The 10,354-nt window shown below is 38.5% G+C and overlaps 1 non-coding gene across 1 annotated transcript; it reads left to right on the top strand.

Moving 5' to 3' along the window:
• The first annotated feature begins 9,982 nt into the window (after positions 1-9,982).
• Positions 9,983-10,056, top strand: TRNAI-UAU (transfer RNA isoleucine (anticodon UAU)). Its single transcript has one exon. It is a non-coding gene; the product is annotated as a tRNA-Ile (tRNA).
• The last annotated feature ends 298 nt before the right edge of the window (positions 10,057-10,354 follow it).

The raw sequence follows: 10,354 nt of genomic DNA on the forward strand, positions 1-10,354 counted from the left end.
CGATAACGTGATTGCCTACGCGTCCAGACAGTTAAAGGTACATGAGAAGAATTATCATGTCCATGATCTCGAGTTAGCTGCTATTTTCATGCCTTGAAGAATTGCCGTCAATATTTGAACGGGCACACCTTGTGAGAGTTATACTGATCATCGGAGTTTGCAACATCTGTTCAAGAAGAAGGATCTTAATTTGCGTCAGAGGAGGTGGTTAGAGCTGCTGAAGGACTATGCTATCACTATCTTATATCACTCGGGCAAGGCCAATGTGGTGGCCGATGCCTTGAGTCGTCGGGCAGAGAGTTTGGGGAGTTTAGCTTATTTACCAGCAGCGAGAGGCCCATGGCGATGTATGTTCAGGACTTATCCAGTCAGTTTATGATATTGGATCTTTCGGAGCCCATTCGGGTTCTAGCTTGCGTGGTCTCTCGATCTTCCTTATTTGATCATATCAGAGAGCGTCAGTTTGATGACCGTCATTTGCTTGTCCTCAAGGACAAGGTCCTGCAGGGCGATGCCAGAAATGTGACTATTGGTGATGATGGGGTATTGAGGATGCAGGGTCGGGTATGTGTACCCAATGTTGATAGGCTTCGGGAGTTGATTCTAGAGGAGGCCCATAGTTTGTGGTATTTCATTCATCGGGGTGCTACGAAGATGTATCAGGATTTGAGACAGCACTATTGGTGGAGGCGGATGAAGAAAGATATAGTTGGGTTTGTAGCTCGGTGCCTCAATTGTCAGCAGGTGAAGTACGAGCACCAGAGATCGAGTGGGTTGCTTCAGCAGATAGATATTTCAGGGTGAAAGTGGGAGCGGATCACCATGGACTTCGTAGTTGGGCTCCCATGGACTTTGAGAAAGTTCGATGCCATTTGGGTGATTGTGGATCGGCTGACCAAGTCCACGCACTTCATTCCTGTGTGTATGACCTATTCTTCAGAGCATTTGGCGGAGATTTATATCCAGGAGATTGTTCATCTGCATGGTATTCCAGTTTCCATCATTTCAGATAGAGGTACTCAGTTTACATCACGGTTTTGGAGGGTCGTACAGCATGAGTTAGGTATGCGGGTGGAGTTGAGCACAACATCTCACCCTTAGACGGATGGATAGTCCGAGCGCACTATTCTGATTCTTGAGGATATGCTCCGTGCGTGTGTAATGGAGTTTGGAGGTTCTTGGGATCAGTTCTTGCCACTGGCGGAGTTTGCCTACAACAACAACTATCAGTCCAGCATTCAGATGGAACCCTACGAGGCTTTATATAGTAGGCGGTTAGATCCCCAGTGGGTTGGTTTGAGCCAGGTGAGGCTAGATTATTGGGCACAGACTTAGTTCAGCATTCTTTGGAGAAGGTTAAGGTGATTCAGGATAGACTCCGGATAGCCCAGTCCAGACAGAAGAGTTACGCGGACCGAAAGGTTCGTGATGTTTCCTATATGGTTGGAGAGCGGGTCCTGCTTCAGGTTTCGCCTATGAAGGGCGTTATGAGATTTGGGGAGAAAGGGAAATTGAGTCCGAGGTTTATTGGTCCCTTTGAGATATTGCGACGTGTTGGGGAGGTTGTTTATGAGCTTTCCTTACCTCCCAGCTTGGTAGGAGTTCATCCGGTATTTCATGTTTCGATGCTCCGGAAGTATCACGGTGATCCGTCGCACGTGTTGGATTTCAGTTCAGTCCAGTTGGACAAGGATCTATCTTATGTTGAGGAGCCAGTGGTGATATTGGACAGGCAGGTTCGAAAGCTGAGGTCAAAGAACATTGCATCAGTGAAAGTTCAGTGTCAGCCGGTCGAGTTTGAGCCGGGTGAGGCTAGATTATTGGGCATAGACTTGGTTTAGGATGCTTTGGAGAAGGTTAAGGTGATTCAGGATAGACTCTGTACAGCCCAGTCCAGACAAAAGAGTTATGCGGACCGGAAGGTTCGTGATGTTTCCTATATGGTTAGAGAGCGGGTCCTTCTTCGGGTTTCGCCTATGAAGGGCGTTATGAGATTTGGGGAGAAAGGGAAAATGAGTCCGAGGTTTATTGGTCCCTTCGAGATATTGCGACGTGCTGGGGAGGTTGCTTATGAGCTTGCCTTACCTCCCAGCTTGGCAGGAGTTCATCTGGTATTTCATGTTTCGATGTTCCGAAAGTATCACGGTGATCCGTCGCACGTGTTGGATTTCAGTTCAGTCCAGTTGGACAAGGATCTATCTTATGTTGAGGAGCCAGTGGCAATATTGGACAGGCAGGTTCGAAAGCTGAGGTCAAAGAACATTGCATTAGTTAAGGTTCAGTGGCGAGGTCAGACGGTCGAGGAGGCGACCTGGGAGACCGAGCAGGATATGCGCAGGCGTTGCCCTCATCTTTTCACTACTTCAGATATATCTCTATGCTCGTTCGAGGACGAACGAATGTTTAAGTTAAGAGGATGTAACGACCCGGCCAGTTATTTTAAGAATTAACGCCCCGATCCCCTATTAACTGCATTCCCCGTGTTTGTTTCTGCTATTGTGAGTAGACGGGAGGATTTCTTTAGAGTCTCGAAGAGTTTTGGGACACTTAGTCCCTAAATGAGAGTTTAAGTTTTAGAATTTGGACCGTAGTCGGAGCAGTGTGACGACGGCCTCGGAATGAAACTCCATTGGTTATGTTAGCTCTGTTGGGTGATTTCGGGCTTAGGGGCGTGTTCTGATTATGTTTTGGAAGTCCATAGCTTATTTAGGTTTGAAATGCCTAAAGTTGAATTTTTAAAGTTTCCGTTTTGATAGTGAGATTTTTATCTAAGGGTTGGAATGGAATTCCGAAAGTTGGAGTATCTCTGTAGTGTTGAATGTGACGTGTGTGCAAAATTTCAGGTCATTCGGACGAGGTTTGATAGACTTTTTGATCGAAAGCATAATTTGAGAGTTTTTGGAGTTCTTAGGCTTGAATCCATGGTTAATTAGATGTTTCGATGTTGTTATAGGTGTTTTGAGAATTAGTATAAGTTTGGATAGTTGTATATGACTTGTTCATGCTTTTGCTTGAGGTCCATTGGACCTCGGGATAATTTCGGATGGTTTAACGGGAAGTTTGGAGTTGGGAATTTGCAGCTGAAGCTGCTGAGTTTGCTGTCATAACCGCCCCTGCGGCTTGGGGACCGCAGGAGCGAGCCCGTAGAAGCGAGATTCAAGCTGCTGATGCGGCCACAGGTGAAGGCAGCGATGACCGCAGAAGCGGGAGGTGTGCCGCAGATGCGGAGTCTGAGTCGCAGGTGCAGAGATAGGAGACTTAAGTGGAAACCAAAGAAGCGGTAGCGCAGGAGCTGAAGTGGACCGCAGGTGCGAAAAACCTGGGTCAGAAAGTATAAAAAGATGCCTTCGCGTTGAGTTATTTTTCATCTCTTTTCAAACGGGAAGAAGCTTTGAGGGGCATTTTCAAGGGTGATTTTCAGAGAGATTTGTTGAGGTAAGGTCTTTGGTCCTTAAGCTCGTTATTATGGTGATTTTTATCATTGTAAGCATGAAATTAGAAGGAAAATCAGTGGTAAATTGAGGGTTAGGGCTTGGTTAATTGGAGAGCTTTGAGTGGTGATTTGAGGGACCCTTTGAGATCCAATTTTGGTATGAATAAACTCGTGAGAGTGTGAGGATTGCGAATTTGTAAAGTTTACCCGATTCCGAGACGTGGACCCGGGGGCGTTTCTATCATTTTACATAATTTTGTCTATTAGCTTAGAATTAAGTAGTGAAATTAGTTACTTAATGTTATATTTACATTATGCAATTGATTTGAGTAGATTTGGGCCATTTGGAGTCGAGTACTCGTGGCATAAACGTGGTTTCGGGTTGATTTTGAGCCGGTTCGAGGTAAGTGGCTTGCCTAACCTTGTGTGAGGGAATTCCCCTTAGGATTTGGTATTGTTGATAATTGAAATGCCTTGTACGTGAGGTGACGAGTGCGTACTTGTGCTAATTGTTGAAAATCCCGTTTTCATAATTAGCTATAATTGTGTCCCCTTTTCATGTTTATACTACTTACAATTTAAGCCTACTGTTAGCTTAGGGAAGCATGTCTAATTGATTTAATTACTTTACTTGCTCAAACTGCTTTATTTGAATTACGTGCAGCATGCTAGGTTAGAAATTCCTGTTTTTACCTTGGTATGAAATTTGGATTGAACTAAATATTCTTTGTGTTGCAGCTGTGTGTTTACTTTGGGACTACGGGACGGTATTCCGGTAGATCCCCCTGCATGTTTATTTAGGACTACGGGTTGATATTCCGGTAGATCCCCCCTGCACATTTATATTGGAACTACAGGACTGCACCCGGTAGATTTTCCCAGTACTGGATATTTAAATTTGGGGTTTACGGATCGGGATTTCGGTAGATACCTGGCGCACTATGAGTTGGATTACGGGACGACACTCGGGAGATCCACTGGATATTTATATTTGGGACTACAGGACGGTATCCTGAGAGATCCCCGGTTGTTATCTTTGTGATGAGCTGTATTCCTTTCTGTGATTATTTTGTCTCTGTTGTAGTTGTTGTTGTTCTTTTTATCATGTGTTACTTCTTACTGCTGCACTTAATTATACTGTCTTATCCTATACTGTTATACCTTGTTTTTCATTTAAACTCAGTAGGACCCCGACCTTCCTCGTCACTACTCGGTCGAGGTTAGGCTTGACACTTCCTAAGTACCTTTGTGGTGTACCCATGCTCTTTCTGCGCATGCTTTTCATGTGCAGATCCAAGTACTTCAACTCAGCCCTACTACCCTTGAGACGAGGCGATTCTCCAGAGACTTCGAGGTATATCTGCCGCGTCTGCAGACTGAGGAGTCCATTTTCATTCTCCCTTATAGTATCAGCCCTTGTGTATTTACTTTTGTTTAGACATTCCGGAGTTAGACACTTGTAGTTATTCAATAGCTTGTGATTTCATGAGATTTCGGATTTTGGGAAATGTTGTTTCAGTTTGAGAGTTTGTATTGCATATGTCGAGCGTCATCTTAAACGCTTCATTTTGATATTTCTCTACAGTTTTGGCTAGTTTTATTCTGTTATTTTTTTTTTCACAATTTGTTAGGCTTACCTAGTCGTAGAGACTAGGTGCCGTCATGACAGTTCACGAAGGGCAAACTTAGGTCGTGACATTCTCCCTCACATCCCTAAAGTTTCCTCAAGACTTAATCGAGCTAATTATGTCTTGCATTTCAACAATTTCAACTTTCCTCTCAATTAACGATTCAAGCACATGTTTCTTTTAGCCATCAAGGGGAATTAAGCAAGATGATCCCTTATATCCTTACCTATTTATCTAATCCACCACGAATTTGACTGTTGGAGGTGGGATTAAGTTAAGCTATCCAATAGTGGCCCCCCTTATCCCACCTATTCTTCGCCGATGACCTAATTCTCTTATCTGATGCCAATTAAAAGAGCTGTAATTTAATAAATACACTTAATAAATTTTGTAACTTTTTGGGTCAATCTATTAGCGTTAGCAAATCTACGGTATTTTTCTCTGGTAACACACCCATGGATAAAACAGTGAGTATCAGCAAATGCCTATCAATGAAGAATACTAATGAGTTTGGAAAGTACCTAGGCTTTCCGATGATGAACTCCTAAACGTCCGAGGGGACTTTCAATTTATAATTGACAGGCTTAACAATAGACCTAGGGTTGAAAGATTGACCATCTAACCTTAGCGGAAAGGGTCACCATCAAATCCACATTAGCGGGCATCCTTAATCATGTAATGCAAACAATATACAGTTTGCCGCAAAGCACCTTAAAAAAATCATAGATCCATCCAAAGAAATTTCTTATAAGGCATCACTTCTTTAAAAAAGAAATGTCACTTGTTAAAGTGATATATAGTGGTTAAATTTTTTTTTAAAAAAAAAAAAAGAGGGGGGGAGGGGGGGGGGGGGCTGAGCCAACAGCTGCGCCAAAGTATATAATTGTATGCAAAGAGTTTAAAAAGAAAAAAATAATTCCTTATGGACAAGAGTTTTACATAATAAATACAATAAGAATAATAACTGGGACTGGCTCCTTCAAGACAAGAACGACTCCCATATCTGAAAAATATTATAGAAGATAGCCAATTATGTAGGGAAGGAGTTCACTGGGAAGTCGGAATAGGCGATCAATTAACATTTGACAGGATGCCTAGGTAAATAATGAGGGGCTCCTAAGATCCTTAATACAAGGCCCCTCTATGAAGCATGAACAATAACAAATCTTGTCCGATATTATTGTCAACGAAACACTCAACATTAATGCTATGTCTTTCCTATTTGCCAGATAGTATAAAATACAAAATATTAAGTACTTACATAAAGCAAGTTCAACCAGTAGTAGATAGCTACTCTTGGATAAAGAGCACAAATGGAGAATTTAACATGAAAGCAGCCTATACCATGATAGCTAATAATATTAGGGAGGTCAGTGATAGAAAAAATTACAGCTGGTTATGAAACCTAAACACTTTGAACAAAATCAAAACCTTCATCTGAATTGTAGTTCACAATAGACTCCCTATTGCTCAAATGCTCTTCCAAAGAAATATTTGTGACTCTAACCTTTGCAGTATTTGTGGTACCGAAGCTGAGGATATATAACATATATTTTTAGGTGCTCTTATCCAAAAACAATTTGAGAACAAATATATATTAAACATAACACACCCTGGTGCTCTTTAGATAATTATGCAATGCATAATTGGCTTAAAAACAATGCCTCTCCAAGGTAGGGTTTGACAATTACCTTACTTGGTCAGACATCCTCCCCTTCATATTGTGGTGTGGCACATATGGTTACATAGAAATGAGAAAGTCTTTAAAAACAATAATACCCCTATTGATTTGTTATATAAAAAACAAAGCCCTTGAGTTCAAACTACTAACAAACTCAAATAACTTTTCAACACCAAAAATCACTATATATATCAAATAGAATCCACCATACCAAAGCACTTTCAAACTCAATATAGACAGTTGTTGTCTAGGGAACCTAGGGAAAGGAGGCTTGGGAGGTATTTTTAGGAACAGAAACAGTGAATGGATCCTTGGCTATAACATGATTGCGGCTAATGCAACCAACAGCTATATGGAGGCCATATCAGTATTTAATAGAATTAAACTAGCATTAAAGAAAAATCTATTACCACTGATAATAGAAACATACTGCAAATAACTGATTAGTATGCTCTCTAACAATTTTGTCTGCACAAAAACCCGATAAATGATTGCAGATGGATGTTATCAAAAGCCGGAGAACCACCCGTAACGTACGCATGCGTTTAGAGAAGCCAATGGTGTTGCTAACTTGATGGCGAAGAATGAAAGCAATTTTTTTGGGAGCCTAAGTTGTATTTGCTCCGCCTTCTTTTGTTATTCCTACTTTTGAAAGGACAAGCTAGGAGCTTTGTGTTCTAGAGTGACTCTTAGTATGCTTTAATAAATGCCCTTATCATCATCATCTATCATAATACTATATTATAAGTATGAAGCTACAATCTAAAGATTGAATTACAAAAAAATCCTTCAAAAGTTAATTGACTATTATAACCTCTTATCAAATGATAAATTTCAGCTGCAATAACATTTTAGCCCCACTATAATTTATTGCTACTATGAGATGATCTCAACGTAAGCCTTTTTACCTCCAAGCTAAGGGACCTTTGGTTTGCTTTGTCATCAAAGCCATCAAAGGTTATATAGAAAGCCATCAGCAGCTTATATAGATGGACTTCTAAACGAAAAAATAATTGAAAAAAATAGTGAACTTGCAAGTTTAACATGCAAGTTTTTACCTTCGCAGAAATTTATACTGGTGAAAACTATTGAGCATGCAATTTCTATTTAGCTTTCTTTCTTTTGGTGCTTATGACCGATATGGAGCTTCAGTCATTCTAAGTTTATTCCTATTTTATGTTGGGAGAAAAACGAGGTAAGTTTATTTTCTCTTCCTATGAGTATCTATCAAATTGTATATTATTATTATTATTTATGCAAATTCTTATTAAGCAACACCATCTGTTATTATTTAATCTGAAATAGTGTTCATTTTATCTTTTTCCCGATAATCATATAGACTCTTGTGCCATATAAGATGTTTTAAGCAGTAGAGTTTCTCCCTTCAACTTTCATTTTCTTTTGAGTTTTCTTTTCATTTTCCTTTTTAGAATTTTTTATTTTCTGATCTGATAATTTGGAAATTAAGCAGGTTATTTGACATGATGATTTTATATGAAATAATTACAGTATTAGTGTAATTTATTGGATTACTTTATTTATAAGGCACACATTGACATCGAACAGATATGAAAATGAGGCAATCACCATATACGATCTTTACAATTACATTGTTTAATTTCTACATTGCAGGATATATGTACTGGTTTGTTGTTGTTGTTGCAGGATATATGTACCCATTGTGAAGTGCTTTTAACAATAGACTTTATATACGAGAATTTTCAAAAAATTTATCGTGATGCATATATCTATTATATTCCATTTTGTTGAAAATTTTGTTAGGTATTGTTTACTTAAATAAGCTTTCTTTTATTTTGTGTGGTACATGAGATACAAATATAAATTAATATTATCATTCTCCTTTTCAATACTTACACAAGACATGTAAGTTATAATAGCATAGAGATTAAATATATAATAAATTACTAATATTTTATATAAAAATATATATTTTTAGATATAAATATCTTACTTAAATAGAGTGGTATCTAATATTATAACATGATATCTATATCTATCTAAATTCATATCTACACCTATTACCTACCAACTAGAGGTCAAGTTCAAATATCTTAACAATGGCACATCAAATTTTATACCTACTAACATTATACAGGTCAAGTTCAAATATATTAACAATGACACATCAAATTCAATAAATCTGGTTCTAGAGGACATTAATATACTATTATTCCAACGTTATCATTTAGTAATTTTTTATGTTTACTAATCCTAAAAGAAATAAGACAATCAGGTAATTTTGGTAATTGAAGGCAAAGCCAGAAATCACAATAACTTTTGGATGGTTTTTTTGCCCTAGGAATTAATAACTCTACTTTTAAAGTAAAAAAATGTAATTTTAAATCTTGAAAGTTGAATTTTAAGGTCTAACTTGGAGTGCTACAAAAATGTATGATTGTTCTATCAACATTAAAAATACGTTCAATGTACAGAATATTCGTTGAGGATGTACTATTACTTTTTGTGGGAATTGATTATGAAATATTTATGTGGCAATTAATAGTTCCATTTTTAATACAAAAAACATAATTAAGGGATTGAAGTGTCAGAGGTTATGTTTGGAAAGAGGGGGAGACAAAAAACCAAGAATTGTTTGGATCAATTTTTGTGACCTTATAATCTCCTTTCGTGGGAGTCCAATCATTTCTTTGCAGTGAGGTTTTTAGATGAGGGACCTTTCTATTGTAAATTCAGTATCATTATAGATACATATGTTAACAAGAGTGCGACATGGACTTTCAATTGTACAACTTGATTCATCAAGGAAGAGAATAGTATGGGAAGTCAAACCTACCATGTCATAATTCATTCCTAAATGCAAGAACAAGAACATGAACTTAACCGAGAGTACTAAAACTTCTTTGGACACAGAGCGAACTTCTTGGATCTTGTACATTTTGGAAGCATGGTTATGAAAAAAAATCTTTTAATCCTTTTTTGCTTTTTGATAAACATATTCGTAGGATGACTCATGGATTTCATTTGTGTAACTGCAAAGTTAATTGTTCTGTCTTTTGTCTTTACGTTTCTTTATCATGTGTTACTAACCACTCTAATTAGATTATATCTTTTGTTTGGTTTTTATGTGATATTAGTGTTTGATATATTGTTGTTTCACCTAACATCTTTACCTTTCTCGTATTTTCTATTATATTTTAAAATTCTTGATTTATTTATTATTTATTTATTTATTTCTAACTTTAATTACTAGACAAGTATGGTCCCGTAGCTCAGTTGGTTAGAGCGTTGGTCTTATGAGCCGAAGGTCGCGGGTTCGAGCCCCGTCGGGACCAAATGTTGCTATGAAGGGGAGCATTGGCGTAACTGGTAAAGTTGATGTCATGTGACCAGGAGGTCACGGGTTCGAGCCGTGAAAACAGTCTCTTGCAGAAATGTAGGGTAAGGCTGCGTACGACAGGCCCTTGTGGTCCGGCCCTTCTCCGAAATCCGCGCATAGTGGGAGCTTAGTGCACCGGGCTGCCTTTTTTTTTAATTACTAGACAAAGATATTGATGTATGAGCTAATTATCATTACCTAATAAAATTAATTAATTAGACCAATTATTTGATAATCACTTTCTTGATTATCAA

This window comes from Nicotiana tabacum, chromosome 22, assembly GCF_000715075.1.
Source record: "Nicotiana tabacum cultivar K326 chromosome 22, ASM71507v2, whole genome shotgun sequence".
NCBI classification, from domain to species: Eukaryota; Viridiplantae; Streptophyta; class Magnoliopsida; order Solanales; family Solanaceae; genus Nicotiana; species Nicotiana tabacum.